General features: G+C 44.8%; 1 pseudogene; it reads left to right on the top strand.

The window, feature by feature from the left end:
- The first annotated feature begins 455 nt into the window (after nt 1–455).
- On the top strand, nt 456–15,799 carry LOC141242778 (translation factor GUF1, mitochondrial-like; annotated as a pseudogene).
- The last annotated feature ends 5,789 nt before the right edge of the window (nt 15,800–21,588 follow it).

The following is a 21,588-nucleotide window of genomic DNA, read 5'->3' as shown; positions in this document are numbered from 1 at the left end:
TTACAGTGCGATTAGTAGAGCTCTCTGATGTGGTATTTAGGCTCTGGGAAGTTATCAACAAATATGTTGCTGGATCCAAATTAGTTTTAGATCCAAAATTCAGTGTTGATTAATCTCACAGCATTTCTGACTTAAATGAATGTAACTTGATGAAATACTATTTTGCTGCATGCAGCCACCACCAGGGGGAGCTGTTGACATGTGATTATGTACAGCTAATATTGGACCCAACCGCAGCAGTAGAAGTCTGTCTCCAGTGAGCGCCCTCTAGTGCCAGCTGTATATAGCTGTAGTGAACACATGCAGTGCTGGGTCCCAGAGCCGTTGCTACCTTCTTTTATGGTAGATTTGTACCTGATATTCAATGTAGAATTTGAATCTGCACTAATTGTGATGTTATATTACTCTCATTGTTTCCTAGATATGCTGAGCAAGTAGGTTATCTAATCGCTGGGATGAATGACGTACAGGAAGCACAAATAAGAGACACTGTGCATTTACTGAAGCAGCCAGTGGAGCCTCTGCCTGGCTTTAAGCCTGCGAAACCCATGGTGTTTGCAGGTGAGTTGAACCCTAATACAAATTAAATGGTCGCTGTACTTGATCTTATTCGATAGATAATGTGCAAAATCCCTTTATGAAGTTCAATTAAGTTGGAGTTACTTTTCAGGGGTTAGATAACATAAGTGTCGGCCGCTAGGGTCTCCCTTCTGTCCAAGTGTAATTTGTCTCTAGCAGCAGAAACCCCCCTATATGGATTACCGGAAGTGGGGCTTGGCCTTTGTCTCTCTGCTCCTCCCTGTCAAACTGTATATGCAGGCATAACAGAGATGCAGCCTTTCAGTTAATTGTAGGCATCTCATTAAGCAATGGCAGAAGCAATGCATGCTGAGTAATGAGAGAAAGGATGTCCCAGGACCTATAGTGCTGACAGAATGCTGATAATGAGGAATCGTCCACTCCAAAAGAGTGGATGGCTAGTTACAGAGCATGTGTATTGGTACTGTTCCAGGACCTACTGTTTTATCTACAGTCCATTTAGAATCAAAACTCTGTTCTACATAATATTGTACATGGAACAAAGTATTATGCCAATGTAACGGCAACACACATCGAAGTCAAAATCTAAGCAGAATTACACCTATAGCCCCCTCAGACTATGCAAAACACCAATTGAGCTTGAAGAACTTCAGCTCAAGTGCTCAAAAACTGTGTAACGGGGTCATAAAGCTATTGTACAGTATACAGTATATATTTTATTAGCGTAGTATTAAACCCTGTATTACAAGAGCACTTAGTTCAAGATTCAGCCTCCAGATGGAGTGACATCAGAGATTAGACACATCTGCAAGAGCGTCCTCAACAATGAATGTATAGTCAATCACATGGACTATACGTGTAATCTATTAGTACAACAGTATAATGAGTGTTGTGTAGAGATGAGCGAACCCGAACTGTAAAGTTTGGGATTCATACCGGACACCTAGTGTCCAATGCTGAACTCCGAACACTCACAAGTTCATTTTAAGAAAGAGAGACCCCTAGCTCTTACTACGACCATTTTACAGCAGCAAAGTTTGTGTCTCCATTGACTTCTATGGGGTTCGGGTTCAAGTTCTGGTACCCGAACCGAACTTTGGACTAAAGTTTGGTTGAAAACGAAAATCCACGGGGTTTGCTCATCCCTAGTGTAGTGTGAATTCTACATATTTTGTGCCTGAGTGCCAGTATTGAGGAGAGCCTTACCCATTATGTGCCTGCCACTCTCCTAAACACGCGTTTCACTTTTATAGCTTCTTCAGAGGGACACAGAGTATACCAAACACTGCCCCCCAGGCACCAGATGTAACCCACAGTATCAATTCCTTTAAGGCTAAAGTTACAGCTATAGAATAGATTGACCTTGACAATTCAAGTGCTTTCTCGTGGGAAGTATGTGCACCTCCCGATCATTTCAGTGGAGAGCGACCATTCCCAGCCACCTCTATTGAGAATCCATGACAGGCACAGGCGCTGTACCCTCGCCTATCACACTTTAGTAATGCTTCTAATTCCTTGTAACGGCCAGGAACGCCTCCACGATTGGATTAGGAACGGTGATCACAGAGTAGATAAATGCCAGAGAACATTTATTCTGCAGCCGCATTTTTCATCCCATTAGACTCAGCCTATTTTACAGAAGCCGAGATAATTGAGGAGAGATGTAAGGAAGGAACCTCACGATACACCAGGACTAGTCAGCTCAGAGCCGTGACGTGTGGGCAAGGTTTTTGCTACATTGTCGGGAATTTAGGGAGTGCTGCAGCAAGGGGGTTGGTAATGACACGCCACCGTGATACATAATGCATGGACTGTCTCCTCTCATTTGTTCTTTGAAGCTTGTTTTCCTCGTGAGTGATGCTCGGCGCATGAAAAAAGCCCAAACAATTAACATCAAATGGGTTTTCTGCGATTTGTAATAAATATAGCAGAGAGATGGGAATCTAGGAATGATTACATATGGAATAAAAAAATAAAAGACCTTCTCAATCTCTGCCCTTTGAAAATTGCGGCTCTCACGGTCCCTGCTCACTTCCTGCAGTGACCACATCCAGTATATCATTCATATGGACACTTAACCCCTTTCTGACCCAGGGCATATTAGTACGTATCTGTGCCCTGGGCCTTATGGGCCTGATACGTATTAATACTCCCTGGCGATTTCGCCCGCACACAAGCGGTGCGGGCGAGATTGCCGCCGGGGGTCAGCTGATTGTTACAGCTGACACCCTGTGCTATGTTATCCCAAAAAGGTCAAAAAAATTATTACCTCCAATCAAAATTTATCAACACAAAAACCTCAGGCTATAAACCCACGGTTATAAGGAAGCAAAAAGAGAAAAGACTCGTAAAATAAATAATTTATTTCAATATTTTTTAAAAATACTAGTAGAAGTTAAAAAACAGGAACCTTCAAAACAGCCCACAACAAACATACATCCCTCTTGGCTATTACAAAAAATTCAATCAACACCCTATTTAAAATAATAGTATATTACATCTGTAACTAATATTGCACATGCCTTTTTAGTAAAGTGCTATAGTTCCTGAACAAAGTGTGTATACACATTTAAGGAAGCCTTCAATAATTAAAGTGCCAATGTGCACATATACACATTTAGTAAGCAGAAAAAGTGCAAAAAAGTGTACATATAAGTAGAATTCAAGGCAGTGCAGACAAATACAATAATATATATACTCTATGCAGCCTATTCACTCAAGTAGTGAAGTTAAACCTGTAAGGCGGATGCATTAGAGTAGAGACTTTTTTTTTTTTTTTCCAAGGGTTACTTACATAATGTTTGCAAAAGAAAGAAATAGCCTGGGGGGATATGCCGTTGTAAACCCCGACGACGCCCTTTCGCCTTCAGCTGACACCCTGTGCTATGTGCAGGGAGTAGTCCCGCACCGCTCCCGGCACATTAACCCCCGAAATGCTGTGATCAAAATCGATCGAAGCATTCCGGTGACAAGAGGAGGTAAGCGCTATACTTGCCTTCTCTGCTGGCGTCCAGGGGCGTCTGAGTCCAGTGCCGGATGTTGCCATGGTGACCCGACGTCATCATGACAACATCCGGGTCACCAGGAGGCAGGAAGTTGCTTTGGTCATGCGCAGTGCACGACCAAAGTAACTTCTCCCTGTGCAGCGCTGACAGGCTGCATGGTATAGGGAGCTGCTGCTCTCTATGCCATGCAGGCGATCAGGCTACAAAAAGTGAAAGTCCCATAGTGGGACAATGTGAAACAATAAAAATGTCAGAAAGTAAAAAAAAAAAATTGTAAAAATATTTTTTTAAAAAATGAAAAAAATAATAAAATAAAAATAAAAATATATTGTACCCATAAATAAATAATCTTATGGGAAAAAAAAATAAACCAATAAAAGTACACATATTTGGTATTGCCGCGTCCGGAACGACCTGAGCTGTCCTGCTAGTTAACCCCTTTAGTGAACATGGTAAAAAAAAACCAAAAAACGAAACATAAAGCGATGTTTTATCATCATACCGCCAAACAAAAAATGGAATCAAAAAGACGAATGTAAATAAAAATTGTACCACTGAAAACGTCATCTTGTCCCGCAAAAAACAAGCTGCCATACAGCTCCAACAACCGAAAAATAAAAAAGTTATAGCTCTCAGAATAAAGCTATGCAAAAACAATTATTTTTTTCTATAAAATAGCTTTTATTGTGTAAAAGCGCCAAAATCTAAAAAAAATATATAAATGCAGTACCGCTGTAAATGTACTGACCCGAAGAATAAAGCTGCCTTATCAATTTTACCAGATGCAGAACGACATTAAAAACAAAAAACAAAAAATAATTCCTGAATTGTTGGTTTTTATTTATTCTGCCTTCTAAAAATCGGAATAGAAAGCGATCAAAAAATGTCACATGCCCGAAAATGGTACCAATAAAAACGTCAACTTGTCCCACAAAAAACAAGCCATCACATGACTCTGTCAGCCGAAATATGGAAAAATTATAGCTCTCAAAATATGGCGATGCAAAAACTAGTCTTTGCAAAAAAATGCGTCTTTTATTGTGTGACAGCTGTCAATCATAAGAACCCGATATGAATCTTGCATCGCTGTAATCGCACCGACCCAAAGAATAAAGACGTCTAATCACTTATACTGCACGAGGAACGGCGTAAAAAATAAACTTTAGGGTTAGGGTTGTGCTAGGGTTAGGGTTGTGCTAGGGTTAGGGTTGTGCTAGGGTTTGGGTTGGGGTTGGGATTTTTTCAGAAATAAAGAAAAAAAAATGATGACGATATGGCGACTAGTGAGTGCAAGTGCTCGCTACTTGAGTTTGCATCGGGTGCTTGCTTATGCACCGAGTATGGCGGGTGCGCGAGTGTCATGCTTGAGTCTCCGCCCCAAATGTTTTGCAGCTGTTATACAGCTAAAAAAACCTCGCGGGGATTGCCCGAGCATGATGCACGAGCTATCCCCGCATGTTTTTTTTTTGGGTGTCTAATAACCGTGAAACATGCGGGGCAGGGACTCGAGCATGTCACTTGAGCACCCGCGATACTTGGTGCATACCCGAGTACCTGATGAAAACTCAAGTAGCAAGCACTTGCACTCAAGACTTATGACAACTTATTCAATATGATGACCTAATGTTATCAAATTCTGTGTCGTACTTCTGGGTTCAAAATGTTCACTATACCCCTTGATAAAATCCTGGAGGGGTATAGTTTCCAAAAGGGAGTCACTGGGGAAAGGGAGGGGGTGGTTTCCACTATTTAGGCACATCAGGGACTCCACAAACGCAAATTTTACAAATCAAAAAGTCAAATGGCGCTCCTTCCCCTCTGAGCCCTGCCGTGCACCCAAACAGTGGTTTTCCCCCACATATTGGGTATCAGCTTACTCAGGAGAAATTGCACAACAAATTGCATGGTGCAATTTCTCCTGTTACCCTTATGAAAATGCAAAATTGGGGGATGAAAAACATTTTTGTTGGAAAAATGTGAAAATTTTATTTTTACTGCTCAATGTTATAAACTTCTGTAAAGCACCTGAGGGTTCAGGGTGCTCATCACACATCTAGATAAGTTCCCTAAGGGGTCTAGTTTCCAAAATGGGATCACTTGTGGGGGGTTTCCACTGTTTAGGCACATCAGGGGCTCTGCAAACGTAACATGGTGTCCGCTAATTATTCAAGCAAATTTTACATTCAAAAAGTCAAATGGCGCTCCTTCCCTTCCGAACCCTGCCGTGCGCCCAAACAGTGTTTTTTCCTCAGATATGGGGTATCTGCGTGCTCATGGGAAATTGCACAACAAATTTTGGGGTCCATTTTTTCCTGTTACCCCTGCAAAAATAAAAAAATTTGGGTCTAAGGCTGTGTGCCCACAATGCGTTTTTTAAGCGTTTCCGCAGCGGCAAAAATGCTGCAGAAACACATAAAAAACGCATGGTAGAAGGCCTGCCATGTTCCCCAATGATAATCCGCATGTGCTGTGCACATGCTGCGGACATTTCCGCTGCGGGTTATCATTGCGGAAAAAAACGCAGCACTACCAATTATTTTGTGGAAGTGCTGCGTTTTCGCCGCCATTGACTTGCATTAGAACGCATGCATTCCGCTTCACTAGATAAGGACATGCGGAATGCATGCGTTCTAATGTGCGGATGGTACCCAGGTCTAGAGGAGAGGTGACTCTCCTCCGGACCCGGGTATCATAGAAACTGTAAAAAAAAGAATAAAATAAAAAATAAAGATTATATTTACTTTCTGACGGCCCCAGCTGCACTCCTCCTCTCATGCCGACAGATCGCGGTACACTGAAGGACCTGCGCTGACGTCATAGTCATGTGACGGGTCACGCGACGCTGATGTCGACAGGTCCTTCAGTGTACCGCTGCCGGCAGCCAGGATGAGCGCAGCAAGACACCGGGGGCCATCAGAGGGTAAGTATAGATTTATTTTTTATTTTTTACCATTCTTTCGGTCACAGTATATAAATCCATGCCGTTTGCGTGGGTTTATATACTGTGACCAAGATGACAAGCACTTTCCAAGTGATGCTAAAATCGCTTGGAAAGCGCTTGTCAACCCGCATACGGAAATGCAAGTGAAGAACGCTTTACTTCCGCATGTCCCTGGCAGGAAAACGCAAGTGCAATCCGCATGCGTTTTTTTCTGCCAGGGAGATGCAGAAACGCTCAGGAAAAATCCTGAGCATTTCTGCATCGTGGGCGCATAGCCAAAGTAACATTTTTGTGAAAAAAAGTTAAATATTGATTTTTTTCTTCCAATTTCCAAAAATTCCTGTGAAGCACCTGAAGGGTTAATAAACTTCTTGAATGTGGTTTTGATGACCCTGAGGGGTGCAGTTTTTAAAATGGTGTCACTTTTGGGTCTTTTCTGTCATAAAGGCCCCTCAAGGTCACGTCAAATGTGATGTGGTCTCTAAAAAAAATGGTTTTGTAAATTTTGTTGTTAAAATGAGAAATCACTGGTCAACTTTTAACCCTTATATCTCCCTACTAAAAAAAAAATTTTGTTTCAAAATTGTGCTGATGTAAAGTAGACATGTGAGAAATGTTATTTATTAACTATTTTGTGTAACATATCTCTCTGATTTAAGTGCATAAAAATTAAAATTTGGAAAATTGCAAAATTTTCAAAATTTTCACCAAATTTCCGATTTTTTCACAAATAAACGCAAGTGATATCGAAGAAATTTTACCACTATCATGAAGTACAATATGTCACGAGAAAACAATCTCAGAATCAGCGGGATCCGTTGAAGCGTTCCAGAGAAATTACCTCATAAAGTGACAGTGGTCAGAATTGTAAAAATTGGCCTGGTCATTAACGTGCAAACCACCCTCGGGGGTAAAGTGGTTAAAGTGTATCCATCGTTTTAATTTTTATTTCATAAATCAATAGTTTACATGAAAATAAGAAACTTTGTAATATATCTTATCAAAGAAATTTGCTTCTATATTTGCTAAAATTGATCAGTCATCATCAAGTCTCAATTCTGAGGATTTAAATTTGTATTCAGTGAAGACAGACTTTCCCATTACTGAGATAGGAGATGGCAGCTGCTTCTGATAAGGGGGAAAAGCTGTCTCAAGCTCCTCCCTCTTCCTGCCCACATAGAATTGTATCAGTAGCAGCTGCCATCTCCTATCTCAGTAATGGGAAAGTGTCTTCACTGAATACAGATTTTACCTCAGAGTTTCATAATGAATGATACATTTTGGCAGAGAATGAAGAAAATTACAATGTTGTTTAATTTCATGTGTACTATTGATTCATGAAATAACAATTAAAACGAGGGTTACTCTTTAAGATAATCGGGAGCCTTAAAGGTCATGTGCTGGAGATGTCGGCTTCACTGCTGAAGCCAGTACCTTAGTCACATGAATGATGTACGGAAAGTCTGCAGGAAGTAAGCGGAGACCAGTGCGGACTACCGGAGCAATAGTGATGGAGCCATGGGGGGAACAAAGAGGAGAGAATAGGGATTTTGAATTGAACACCTTTCCTGCTGTTTCCTGACTTTTTGGAAAACCATTTTAAGCTATGTGCACACGGCGTCTCTTAGATTTCGGCACCGCCACATAGATTTCCCAGACAAAAACGCTTCAGGAAGACCGCGACGGTCGTTTTCCTGAGGTGTCTTTTCCAGCGGCTTTGCAGCTTTTTCACTTTATACTGGTAACTATAGAGAGCAGGCGGCTTCCTAGCGAAAGACGCTCAAAGAATGAACCTGTTCCTTATTTTAACCACTTCAGTTTCCGAATCCTAAAGTGGTTAAAAGACATAAGACAGAAGATGTGCACAGCAATGTTGCTTTGACATTGCTGTGCATTATGTTCATATTATGGGGTGCTTTATCTGGCAGATTCTAGGCTGAAAAAGACGCCATGTGCACACACCCTTGGGGTAAGTTCACACACAGTATTTTGATGTGGATTTTTTTATGTGCATTTATTGAGTGGCCATACCCACTCCCAGTTGAGTTCTGACCACTTTTCAAAAACTTGGCAAAGTGGTCCTAGACGGGCGAAAAAACACACAAAATTTTAAGCAATTTTACACTAGAAAACAAACGTAAACTGCTGGATGAATCGGCCCCTTCTTTTTCTGAAGCAGTCAAAAAACTCAGTGTGAACATCCCCTAAATGTGGTTTTTGGAGCAGAATCCACTTCAGAATATTGTGGGAACATACCCTACTGGTTTCTTTTAGCTTTCTGTTCCAGGAGTGTTTCCAGTTGACCAATCCGAATACAGCAATTTGAAGAGTGCGCTGGAAAAGCTGACCTTGGACGATTCAAGTGGGTCTGTTAGTTGGGACAGCAGTGCAGCTCTGGGTGCTGGCTGGAGGTGCGTCTACTACTGCCATTATCTGACTTATTTTATATCACTATATATTTTATTTCAGTCATTTCCTATACTTATGATGAAAATATACCATGCGGGCATTAATGTGTCCTACAGTGATCATAAGAGCACAGTTATCACCTACTGGCCGATTAATTGAGCATTAGATAGACATTTCAATAACTTTAATTTCTGAAAAGGGGTCATTTGTGAAAGGTAATTATTGATTTAGTGTGTAAGGCTGAAAAAAACCATCTTCAGCTCAGAAAATTCTTCTGTAACAATGATCAGGAGGAAAGCAAAAAAACGTTACAAGGTAAAGGCCAATTTTTGGCAGAACAAACCACTGGCTCAACAATTCATCTTGGTAATGTGTTAACCACTTGTATATTATACTCACGAATGGTATCTAGTCCCCTAGTGAATTCAGCATTGTATCACGCAGAGAGTTGCACAGTCTCACGCTCTTACAGTAAAGAATCCTGGTCTTGGCCCTTTTGTTATAGATACGGTACTGAATATATTACACTAGGTCACTCCTTAGCATTTCTTTTTAACTAATAATTTAATAATAATTAATAATTTTAACTAATAATTAATTGTATTACTCTTTCCTTGTATTGCAGTCCACCTATTCCATCTTTACTTTAATTTCCCACCTTGTACTTGCTAGACTTCGGCTTTGTCTTTCTTGCACACTGGTGGCCAAATCTGTGCACCATGTTCCATATGGAGTCTGACTAGTGAAAATGTATTTTTCATTGTTAAATCACATTTGTCACTTCTCGGCCCAAACCTCCAGCTTATCCAGATATGTTTGTGACATATTATCCTGCAATTCCATAGGTAGGATTGTCATCAGTACAGTATTGTGTAGATCTGAATCCTCATATCCTCATCAATACACATGTACATGTACACATGAGCCTGCTGGACTTCCCATAGAGAAGTCAGAAATGGTTTATTATCACCTCTGCCTTCCTGATTGTTTCCTAAACAAGTGCTATAGTTTAGGAAGCTATGACGGTGATCATGTGAGTACCGGTTGCTGGCAGCATGCGTTGCTTGGTTAGCCCCAGATTGACTCAGCAGTTTGCAGGAAGTTGAATTTTGTCATGTTTTATTACTGAATTCCCCTGTAACTGGGCCTGGCATATAAGCCCCAGTTACAGGGGAATTCAGTAATGACAAAATGAAGACAAAAGTTATTTGGATGACTGAACCAGAGACATTTTTAGAGATCTTAAAATCCCATGTACGAAAAAGAAAAATTATGCCTGGTGATGATCAGAAATGATCTGGTCTTGAACTGGTTTGTAGTCCATTCTACGACCTGCCTTGTGTATAGTAGGCAGTGCAAATAGCCTGGTGTTTCTCTGTTATGATGGACACCGCGTTACTGGTATTTTCCAGACCAATTTCTATTAGAGTGGTGGATCCCTATCGAGCACTAAGTAGTTTCCCATTTTATTAACACTTTTGGTATATTTGCCTCTCTATATAAATTATAACTAACGTTCATGTCCTGCACAGGTTGGGCTTCCTGGGGCTTTTACACATGGAGGTGTTTAACCAGAGACTGGAACAGGAATACAATGCATCTGTCATAATGACGTCCCCTACAGTCCCATACAAGGCTGTGCTGTCCTCTCCAAAGCTGATTAAGGTACTTTCTGTCTATGGCTTCCATGATGCAGTAATGCCTTATACATGGATCTGGTGGATCATAGGCTGCAAAACGTAACCACTCTGCGCTGTATTGTGGGCCACTCTGATTTGTTGTGCCATACGCCAAAACTAACTATCAGGGTGTTTCATTACTTCTGGGGGAAACAAAATCAGTAAAATTGGACTTTGATGTTGAGATGTTGACATTTTTTGTTCAGTATTTGCAGTTAAAGTGGTTTTCTGCTACTGTAACATTAATGACCTAATCCCAGCACTGGTTATCAATGTCAGATCGGTGGAAGTCCCAACAACTGGCATCACCAACAATCTGCTGTGTGCAGCGGTGGCCAGATGGATCCACACCGCTCCAGCACGCTGGTCACTAGTCACTGCCGGGTTCTGCAGATCGGCTCCAATTGTATGATCCCATCTAATTTTCCACATTATTCCTTTAGGAATATGGAGAATCGGAGATTACTATTGTAAATCCATCTGAATTTCCTGACAAATCTGTAGTAAAGGAATATCTTGAAGCTATGATTTTGGGTACAATTATTTCACCAGATGACTATCTTGGAAAGATCATGTCACTGTGTCAGGTCAGTGACCATTGGATCACAAAGATTTGAGGTGATATTATTGGGAAATTATATCATAAACATTAATTTTGCAAACACATTATATGTGTTATCTTAAACTCTCCATATGTTAAAGGGGTTGTCCAAGACTTAGATATTGATGACTTAACCTTTGGATGGGTGGAGGTCCGCAGCAGCTCCCCCGGCAGCTGGGTGTGCACAGTATACGGAGGTGGAACACCTAAGCTCTGTACATTGTGTAGAGACCGTTATCAGGTTCTGCAGCTCTGCTCTTATTTACTTCAATGGGAGCTGAGCTGTAGTACCTGAGAATGTCCACTACGTGGTGTCCTGACTCCATACACTGTTCACTTTTGGGTGCCATGTGAGCTGCAAACAATGGATCAGTGGGGTGCCGAGTGTAAGAAGCCCCCTGATCTATCAAAGTCCTAGATAACCCCGTATTATACAAGGACGGCAGATTATAGGAAATGTCACCCTATTTTGGAGTAGATGTAGCAAAACTAATGTAGGAGCCAAGTGGAGCAGAGACACGTAGCAGGCAATTTGGTTTCTGACACCCTCCATTATATCAGGTTTCCACTCCCTTTTAATGTAGCGGTCAGTGGCGTACCGCCAATGGCGGCAGACCACGCGACTGCTATGGGGCCCGTGAGCCGGGGGGGCCCCATAGCAGTCCAGGGGTGGACATACCACCGCCAGTGCAGCTGCACCGGGTCCCCACCATGCAGCTGCACCAAGGGGCCCGCAAGGTCCTGCTGCTCCCTGCACGTGGCAGTCAGTGAGCGATCCTTGCAGCTCCGCTGCTGTCAGGAGGAGAATAGCAGCGGAGCTGGAGGGTTCATCCTCTGCTTCCTCCCTGACCCAGGTGCATGCAGCTTGATGACGTCATCATGCAGCGCACCTAGGTCAGGAAGAAAGCTGCCGGCAACCAGGAGGATGCTGGAGGGGAGCGAGCTGAAGTAAGTTGTTTTTTTTTTCGTTTTTTTTTACTGAAATGCTGGGGAGGGGAGGTGGGGGAGAGCAATGATGGGATGGTGGGGCTGGGGAGAGCAATAATGGGGCTGATGGGGCTGGGGAGAGGAATGATGGGGCTGGGAAGAGCAATAATGGGGCTGATGGGACTGGGGAGAGGAATGATGGGGCTGGGGAGAGAAATATTGGGGCTGGGGAGAGGGCTGATGGGGCTGGGGAGAGCAATAATGGGGCTGATGGGGCTGGGGAGAGGAATGATGGGGCTGGGGAGAGGAATAATGGGACTGATGGGGCTGGGAAGAGCAATAATGGGACTGGGGAGAGGAATAATGGGGTTGATGGGGCTGGGGAGAGGAATAATGGTATGGTGGGGCTAGGGAGAGCAATGATGGGGCTGGGGAGAGGAATGATGGGGTTGGGGAGAGCAATGATGGGGATGGTAGGGCTGGGGAGAGCAATTATGGGATGGTGGGGCTGGGGTGAGCAATAATGGGGCTGATGGGGCTGGGGAGAGGAATAATGGAGTTGTTGGGGCTGGGGAGAGGAATGATGGGATGATGAGGCTGGGGAGAGCAATGATGGGGCTGGGGAGAGCAATGATGGGGCTGGGGAGAACAATGATGGGGCTGGGGAGAGCAATAATGGGCCTGGGGAGAGCAATAATGGGGCTGGGGAGAGGAATGATGGGGCTGGGGAGAGGAATGATGGGGCTGGGGAGAGCAATAAGGGGGCTGATGGGGCCAGGGAGAGGAATGATGGGGCTGATAGGTTTGAGAAGAGGAATGATGGGGCCGGGAAGAGCAATAATGGCGCTGATGGGGCTGGGAAGAGGAATAATGGGATGGTGGGGCTGGGGACAGCAATATTGGGGCTGATGGGGCTGGAGAGAGCAATGATAGGGCTGGGGAGAGCAATGATGGGGCTGATGGGGCTGGGGAGAGGAATAATGGCGTTGATGGGGCTGGGGAGAGGAATGATGGGATGATGGAGCTGGGGAGAGCAATAATGGGGCTGATGGGGCTGGGGAGAGGAATAATGGGGCTGGGGAGAGCAATAATAGGGCTGATGTGGCCGGGGAGAGGAATGATGGGGCTGATATGGCCGGGAAGAGGAATGATGGGGCGGATGGGGTTGGGGAGAGCAATAAAGGGGCTGATGGGGCTGGGGAGAGCAATAATGGGGCTGATGGGGCTGGGAAGAGCAATAATGGGGCTGATGGGGCTGGGGAGAGCAATGATGGGGCTGATGGGGCTTGGGAGAGCAATGATGGGACTGGGGAGAAGAATTATGGGGCTGATGGGTCTGGGAAGAGCAATAATGGGGCTGATGGGGCTAGGAAGAGGAATGATGGGGCTGGGAAGACCAATAATGAGGCTGATGGGGCTGGGGAGAGCAATGATGGGGCTGGGGAGAGGAATGATGGGGCTGGGGAGAGGAATGATGGGGCTGGGAAGAGCAATAATGGGGCTGATAGGGCTGGGGAGAGCAATGATGGGGATGGTGTGGAAGGGGAGAGCAATGACGGGGGTTCTGGGAGAGAGCAATGACGGGGGTGCTGGGAGAGAGCAATGATGGGGTGGTGGGAGAGAGCAATGATGGGGGTGCTGGGAGAGAGCAATGATGGGGGTGGTGGGAGAGAGCAATGATGGGGGTGCTGGGAGAAAGCAATGATGGGCATGCTGGGAGAGAGCAATGATGGGGTGGGGAGAGAGCAATGATGGGGGCCTGGGAGAGAGCAATGATGGGGGGCTGGGAGAGAGCAATGATGTGGGTGCTGGGACAGAGTAATGATGGGGGTGCTGAGAGGAAATGATGGGGGTGCTGGGAGAGAGCAATGATGGGGGTGCTGGGAGAGAGCAACGATGAGGGTGCTGGGACAGAGCAACGATGGGGGTGCTGGGACAGAGCAATGATGGGGTGCTGGGAGAGAGCAATGTCAGGGGTGCTGGGAGAGAGCAATGATGGGGGTTCTGGGACAGAGCAATGATGGGGGTGCTGGGAGAGAGCAACGATGAGGGTGCTGGGACAGAGCAATGACGCGGGTGCTGGGACAGAGCAATGACAGGGGTGCTGGGAGAGAGTAATGATGGGGGTGCTGCGAGAGAGCAATGATGGAGGTGGTGGGAGAGAGCAATGATGGGGGTGCTGGGAGAGAGCAATTATGGGGGTTTCACTTTGCTTGTACTGTGAAGCCTTGTATGTTTTCTGTGTGCACATAGCCTTACAGTTAATTGGGGAGAGTCACAGAGACTGAAAAATTTATATTATTGGCTGGTGAAGATTATAGTTAATGGGGGGCACAGTGCTGCTTATCACTTAATATTTTGATTACTAAGTGGCTAATAGTATATTAATGGGGGGGGTACATATCTGTATTCAGGGGCGCAGAGCAGGGGAGACACATGTATGCATACAATATGTGACCTTGTTATTTTCTAGGCTGGAGATCATCGTGACAAGATGAGTCGTGGCTGGGGGATGTCGACATGAAGGTCTGACCAGATGGAGAAGAAGCAGCAGAAACCGACTCTGATCAGATGAGACGTCAGCGGTAAGTGCCTGGATGTAAATATTATTCTGTATCTGCACTGTGTGACTTGGAGTGATAATGTTCTCTGTAAAATCCCTTAGGCTGCATTCTCACATTTGTGTGAAATGCCTGTGTGCTGCCAGATTTTTTATCGGCTGGTCCACGGACTCGTACAGTTTTATAGATCCATTCACACATCCATGAAAATCATGGATCTGAGAATGAGATCTGTGAGGGTCAGAGAATGTCCTGTTCTGATCCGATTTTGAGGATTAGAATAGGACATGCTCAATGCGTCGGTAAAACAGGGCAGCACACCGACACTGCACACTGATACAGGAATGTAGTCTTATTATGTATAGCACAGTCCCTTAGTATATAGTGTATTCACTTATTATGTATAGCGCCATCCTTAGTTATATAGTTTCCTCTTTTATTATGTATAACACCCTCCCTTATTATGTACCATCCTCTCTAGCGGCTCACAGTTGGGGGATAATACTGTGTTGGGTTCAGCATAATTTACCCTGGGAGTTGAGGTGGGGTACAGTAGGGTCATTATACTGTGCATGTGGAGGAATTCACCATGGGGGTTTCATACTGTGTTTGGGGGGCCCTTTTATTGGCACCACACTTTATGGGGCAATGAAAGAGAGATCTAGGACTTCAGCTGGAGGAAAATCACTATGTAAAGGATGGAAAGTTGTGAGATCTGATCTTTGGTGACCCCGACAATTATTTAAATTTTTTTTTTGGGGGGGGGGCCCAATTAGAGCTTCTGCTATGGGGCCCCATGATTCCTATGTACCCCCTTGGTAGTGGTAATGTATGTAGAAATAACGAAGACCGGATATACCAATTATAAGTCATTGGGACCCACAAGGATTCATTTTGTTTCATTTAGAAGACTGATCTCTTGGTTTATGGCTCCATGAGGAATGGCAGTCGTGATGCCAATGTGAACTACGTTCCAATAAAGCCAATTGCTTGTTTCCGCAGACCCGGTGAGCAGAGCAGAAGAGCTTTCTTTACATAGACGAACACCAGATCATGATGAAATATTTGTTCCCATTGAAGGAAGTTGTGGTTGATTTTTATGACAACTTAAAATCCTTATCTTCAGGATATGCAAGGCGAGACCTACAAAACCATGCAAAGCCTTCACCCCTTCCGCCCGGCCTTTGCTGTTCCCAAAACAAGATATATCTATATAGTCGAAAGATGGTACGATTGTTCTACATTTTCTTCTTACTCAACTCCAACTCCAAGAGACTGACAGTCTATTTGGTCAAGTTTGAGGCACATTATCACAAAAAGATCAGAATGCCCCATAAGGTAATCTCCTAGGGCCTCCTCTAGTGGTCTCGGACTCTTCGAGGAATAAGGGGCTTATGAGGTTTACCTTCTCCAGCAGCAATAAATGAGAGTACATAAAACCGTACACCATAGCAGGGTGTACATAATCGGGAAAGGAGAGCAAGAAACCAAATCCGTTCCAAGGTCTCAATCTTGACAGCGTTTAGCAACCTAAACCTTGTGAATCTCAGTGGTGCTAGGCCAGGAGTATCGAGCCAAGAAGCCCATAGGTCTTCACGTTTTTGCAGAGAGCCTGGAAGCTTTTGTTGATACGGAGATCACATGCACTGTGTTCATCATAAAATATTAAACTTTACAATTTACAAGATATAAAAGGAAATTGTATTTTCTACCAGCTTTACATAACTCAATAGAACAGGAGATTGTTAAAAAACAAAGCAAAACACCTTGTAATATATCTGATCAGAGAAATCTGCTTACTTATCCACTCCCCCTACCTCCTGAACTTGTCATAAAAAAAAAAATAACTCAAATCTAACTTGCTGAGAGAAGACGGACAGCAGGCTCACTGTGGTGTCGTGACGCTGCCCGTTATACTCTATGGAGAGTGGAAGGAGGAGTGAGACACAGACTGAGGAAAATGAGGACTGAGCTTCCTCTTAAGTGTTTTACCTTACATAAGAGCTGGATGCACAGCTACACAGCTCCGTACTGCTGTATAATGTTCTTCTGTCAACTTCCCCATTGCCCTGTATTTTATAAGCCCTTGAGGGCGGGGTCCTCTTCTCTGTACCAGTCTACTTGTTATATGTATATAACCCTGTTCACAAGTCCAGCACCCACAAATTAATGGTGCTTTAAAAAGAAATAATAATAATGTCCTCCATGCCTTTGCTTTGTCATCTATGTGCTAACTAGTGTTGAGCCACCCCCGTAGTGTTCGAGTTCGGTTCGGTTCGTCGAACACCCGTATGTTCGACGAACTGTTCATCGAACTGTTCGACGAACACCTTCGAACACCGTTAAAACCAATGGCAGGCAAACAAAAACACATAGCAACACATAGAAAACACATAGAAAACACTTCAAAGGTGTCCAAAAGCTGACAAACTGTTCAGAAGACACAACTAACACATGGAAAAGTGACAAGTACATATAGTCATGCGAAAAGAAAAGAGGTGGAGGAGTAAAAGGAGGGGAGACACAGATATAGGCATGTCATGCCCTTCTAAAACCAAAAAAGTGCGAAGCCGACATGGCCAGTCCGTTCCTGCCTGTGCGACCTCCGTGTCGCCGTGTTTGTGCCAGAGCTGCGTTGGACCCTGACGGCCAGCCCCCCTCTCCCAATACTGGTGCCTGTCCGCTGGTGGGTTGAGCGAGCCCCCCTGCGGTGGAGGCAGGTCTAAGCTTTTTCATTTAAATTGTCTCTCTAATTTGAATGAGTACACTTTAAATCCTTTTACAAGGATCTATTGGAGGGCAAGTCTGATGCCAGCAGCTGCTGGAATTCCAGCTCCAATAGCGTCCACTAAAGCTTCTGCAGTTAAAAAGCTTTTATAAGGATCGAGCTTGGCGGTCCACCGCAAGGCATCCTACCGTCAGTCCCAGCCCCTGTGCCTTGGGGTGCCTCCCGATGCTCTTCACTGAGTATCCTGGGGGCCCGAAGCATTTCCTTTGAAAAAATTAAGTGTCCAAACTACAGGTAGTGTAGCTTGCTTAACAGCTGGGATAATCCGCTGACTAGCAGACACTGCTACTAGGCACGAAGTATTTCCTGGGCTAGATGCAGTTAAAAATTTGTAATTAGATACTCTCGTTGGATGCTGAGAAAGCATTCCATAGAGTCTTCTGGCACGCCATATATTATTCTCTTAAAAAGCTTGGGGTAGGGGTCTAGGGGACCTTTTTATAGCCAAAATCACAGCCCTGTATCGCAATACATCACCTAGGCTGAAGATAAATGGAACTGTAGCACCCCGAGGGCTCGGTTGCTACAGAGGTATTGCACCTCACCCAGAGGTGTGATATCTCACTCTCAGGTAAGGATGGAGTGTGGATCAGGACCCCGACACCTGCATGCATTACACCACATTGCCGTGGGGCAGGGCGACCAATATGCCCCTGAGATGGGCACGACAGTCCCTGTCCCTGGCTGGAGTGGGGGGAGGGAACACCGAGGAAGGGGAACCCTGTAGTGCAGGAGCAGGGAGTAAGCAGTTCCTGGGTGCATTGAGAAGGGAGTATAAAAGGTGGGCACCATCTTAGTTCAGTGCAGAGAAGTCTGAGCAGAAGTGACAGGGAGCAGGGGCTCTGCATGAGCTCTGCTCCGGAGGCTGGCCTAGTAACAGAGGCCCAGGCCTGGAAGAGGGAGAAGGAAGGAAGAGGAGCGGAGAAAGCTCCAGGAACGAGGAACGAGGGGATCCCAGGGGTGCGGACTGGCGAGTCGCCACCGCACGCCCGAATCCACCTGCGTGGAGGGGTCAGGCCAAAGGGGGAGACCGGTCCCAGAAAGTAGTGGAGGCGGGAAACGACCCTCAGCTAGAAACTGGAGGCTGTGACATTTTATGTGGCGCAACCCCTCGCTACACCCGCTAGGAAGGCACCACATAGGGTCAGGGAAACTGGCGCCAATTTTACCAAGAGGAAGCCCAAGGCAGCCGGACAGAAGCGTGGTCACTGGTGGGGTAAGAAAGGCCAGAGAAAGCACACACAAAGGGGGTCCTGTGAAGCGCTCCAAAGTTATCTGGGAGTTGGCCGAGCCCCTCACTTGGTGAGCACAGTACGACGTGGGCAGCCGTTACCTGCAGATGTGGTCTGGATAATAAAAACTGTGAGTAAAGGCCCTGGACTGCATCACTGACTCTGTGTCGTTACTGCTGCTGCCCTGCACCATCACCCCCATCCTCCGCATACACTGCCCTGAGGCTATACTCCTCCCGTGGGGAGTTATACTATGCTCTGCTGCACCCACAACACCAGCCTCAGCGGTCTGCCCTGCAGCGGCGATTCACTCTGACCGCAATCCACGGGTGGCGTAGTCGGACATTTAAACATCAAGACCACATAAATAGTTCCGCCACTGGTTTGACCGCCCTGAGCAACGGAACCGGGTCGCAGCCACGGAGACTACAACCCCCAGCATCCACCAAAAAGGGTCCGGCTCCGGGTGTCCCAAGGCCCAGGGGGCGCGTCAGAACATTTTCATCACCTTTCATAATCACCAATGGGACAAGGCAGGGATGTCCTCTGTCCCCTCTCTTATACATCCTAGTGACGGAGCACCTGCTCTCATCAATTCGCCATAACCCCAATATTAGGTGGATTGAGGTGGGAGGCACCGAGTACAAGTGCTCTGCATTTGCTGATGATGTTCTAGTATATATCACTCAATCACATATATCCATCCCTGCTGTTATGGCTGAAATAGATCACTTTGTTACATGGTCAAATTTTAAAATCAATGCAGCGAAGTCTGAGGCCCTCGATCCCTCCCCAAATCCATACAGGATTCCATCCAGTCCAACTTTCCCTTTGCCTGGCCCTCACAGGGTATCAAATACTTAGGAATTCGTATTCATAGAGACCTCTACCGTCTATGTTATCTTAATTTTGGGCCCTTTATTGAACAACTCCATACAGACCATGGTTGGCAAGTTAGAACTGTAAGATTCACTACATGAACCACTGGTGTTTTGTGGAAAAGCACATGAACACTGTGTTCCAAATTATTATGCAAAAAGTGTTTAGGAGTGATAAGGGAAGAATTTTTTTGTTTGTCAGTTAAACTTATTGATGGTGATGTGTGTCAGGGCTCTTTATATCACTGTAAGCAATTGCAGACACCTGTGCTAATTAGTTTGGCAGGTGTGTCCAATGAAAGGCAAGACTACTTAAGAAGGCTGTCCCACATTATTAAGCAGCCTACATTTTCTGCCAAAATGGGAAAGAAAAAGGATGTGTCGGCTGCTGAGAAGCAACAAATTGTGGAGTGTTTAGGTCAAGTACAAACAACATTGCCAAGACACTTCATCATGATCATCGCACAATCAAGAAGTATGTAGCTGATTTACAGTACACACGTGTGCGTGCTGATAAGGGAAAATTGAGGACTCTTTCCTACAGGCAATTACGTCAGGTTAAAAGAGCGGCGGCAAAAAAGCCTTGTCATAGCAGCAGACAAGTTTTTGAAGCTGCTGGTGCCTCCAACGTCCCCCGAACAACAAGATGCAGGGTCCTTCAGAGGTTTGCAGCTGTGCGTAAGCCACCCTGTCGACCTCCTCTATCCACTGTACACAAGCAGAAACGGCTCCAGTGGGCCAAACAATACATGAAGACTGACTTCAAAACTGTTTTGTTCACCGATGAGTGCCGTGCAACGCTCGATGGTCCAGATGGATGGAGTGGAGGATGGCTGATTGATGGACACCCCATGCAAACACGGCTACGGTGCCAACAAGGAGGAGGTGGAGTAATCTTTTGGGCTGGAATCATGGGGAGAGAGATTGTCGGCCCCTTAAGGATCCCTGAAGGGGTAAAGATGAACTCCATAATGTATGTGGAGTTTCTCAAACAGCACTTCCTGCCAAGGTTCAAGAAGAAGAACCGTGTGTTCCGCAGCAAGATCATTTTCATGCATGATAATGCACCGTCTCATGCTGCTCATAACACATCTGCATCTCTGACTGATATGGGCATAAAAGGGGACAAACTTATGGTGTGACCCCAATGCTCCCCTGACCTCAACCCCATTGAGAACCTTTGGAGCATCGTGAAAAGGAGTGTCTATGATGGCAGGAGGCAGTTCACATCTAAGCAACAGCTCTGGGAGGGTATTCTGTCCTCATGCAAAACAATTGAAGCCGAAACCATCCAAAACCTGACAAATTCAATGGAAGAGAGAGTTCAGAAGCTCCTTTCGAACAAGGGGTCCTATGTGCAAATGTAACATCACCTAGAATAAAGTTTTGAGTTGAAAACTGTTTGATTTCAGTTTCTAATAACCTGCTAATGCTTATAATTTCAAAAATGACCATTTTTTTGTTCTTTATTAAAATGAAAAGGTTGATCGAAGAGTGTGGGGGATCTAAGAGTGTGGCAACCCAGTAGTCAGGATTATTTCGAATTTTGACAATCTGAGGGTCATGTTGCAGGTAGTGCAGCAAGAAGGCACTCATGTGTCTTGCACATCTAGGAGCCCCAAAATTATTTTCCAGGCTAGATGCAGCTAAAAATTATTATTAATTTGAAAGCTGGTGGAGCTTAGTATAGATGGCCTAATAGAATCAGTACTGCAAACTGCTACAAGGCCCAAATTATTTTCCAGCCAAGATACAGATAAACATGGTTAGTAATTTTAAATCTGGTGGAGTTTAGTATAGATTGCCTAATAGAATCAGTACTGCACACTGCTACAAGGCCCAAATTATACTCCAGCCAAGATACAGATAAACATGATTAGTAATTTGAAAGCTTAAAACGGTTGGTGAGGTGATTTTAACAAATCATCAAGCTTTTACTCTCCCCAGGATGACACAGTGGTAGAAAAGTCGTTTTGGATCCATGATTTGTTCATCTTTATGAACGTGAGTCTGTCTACATTATCAGT

Source organism: Phyllobates terribilis, unplaced genomic scaffold, assembly GCF_046119375.1.
Source record: "Phyllobates terribilis strain yellow unplaced genomic scaffold, ASM4611937v1 Scaffold_1057__1_contigs__length_444171, whole genome shotgun sequence".
Lineage (NCBI taxonomy): Eukaryota > Metazoa > Chordata > Amphibia > Anura > Dendrobatidae > Phyllobates > Phyllobates terribilis.
Note: the sequence above shows the minus strand (reverse complement) of the source record. Positions and strands in the feature narration are given on the sequence as shown.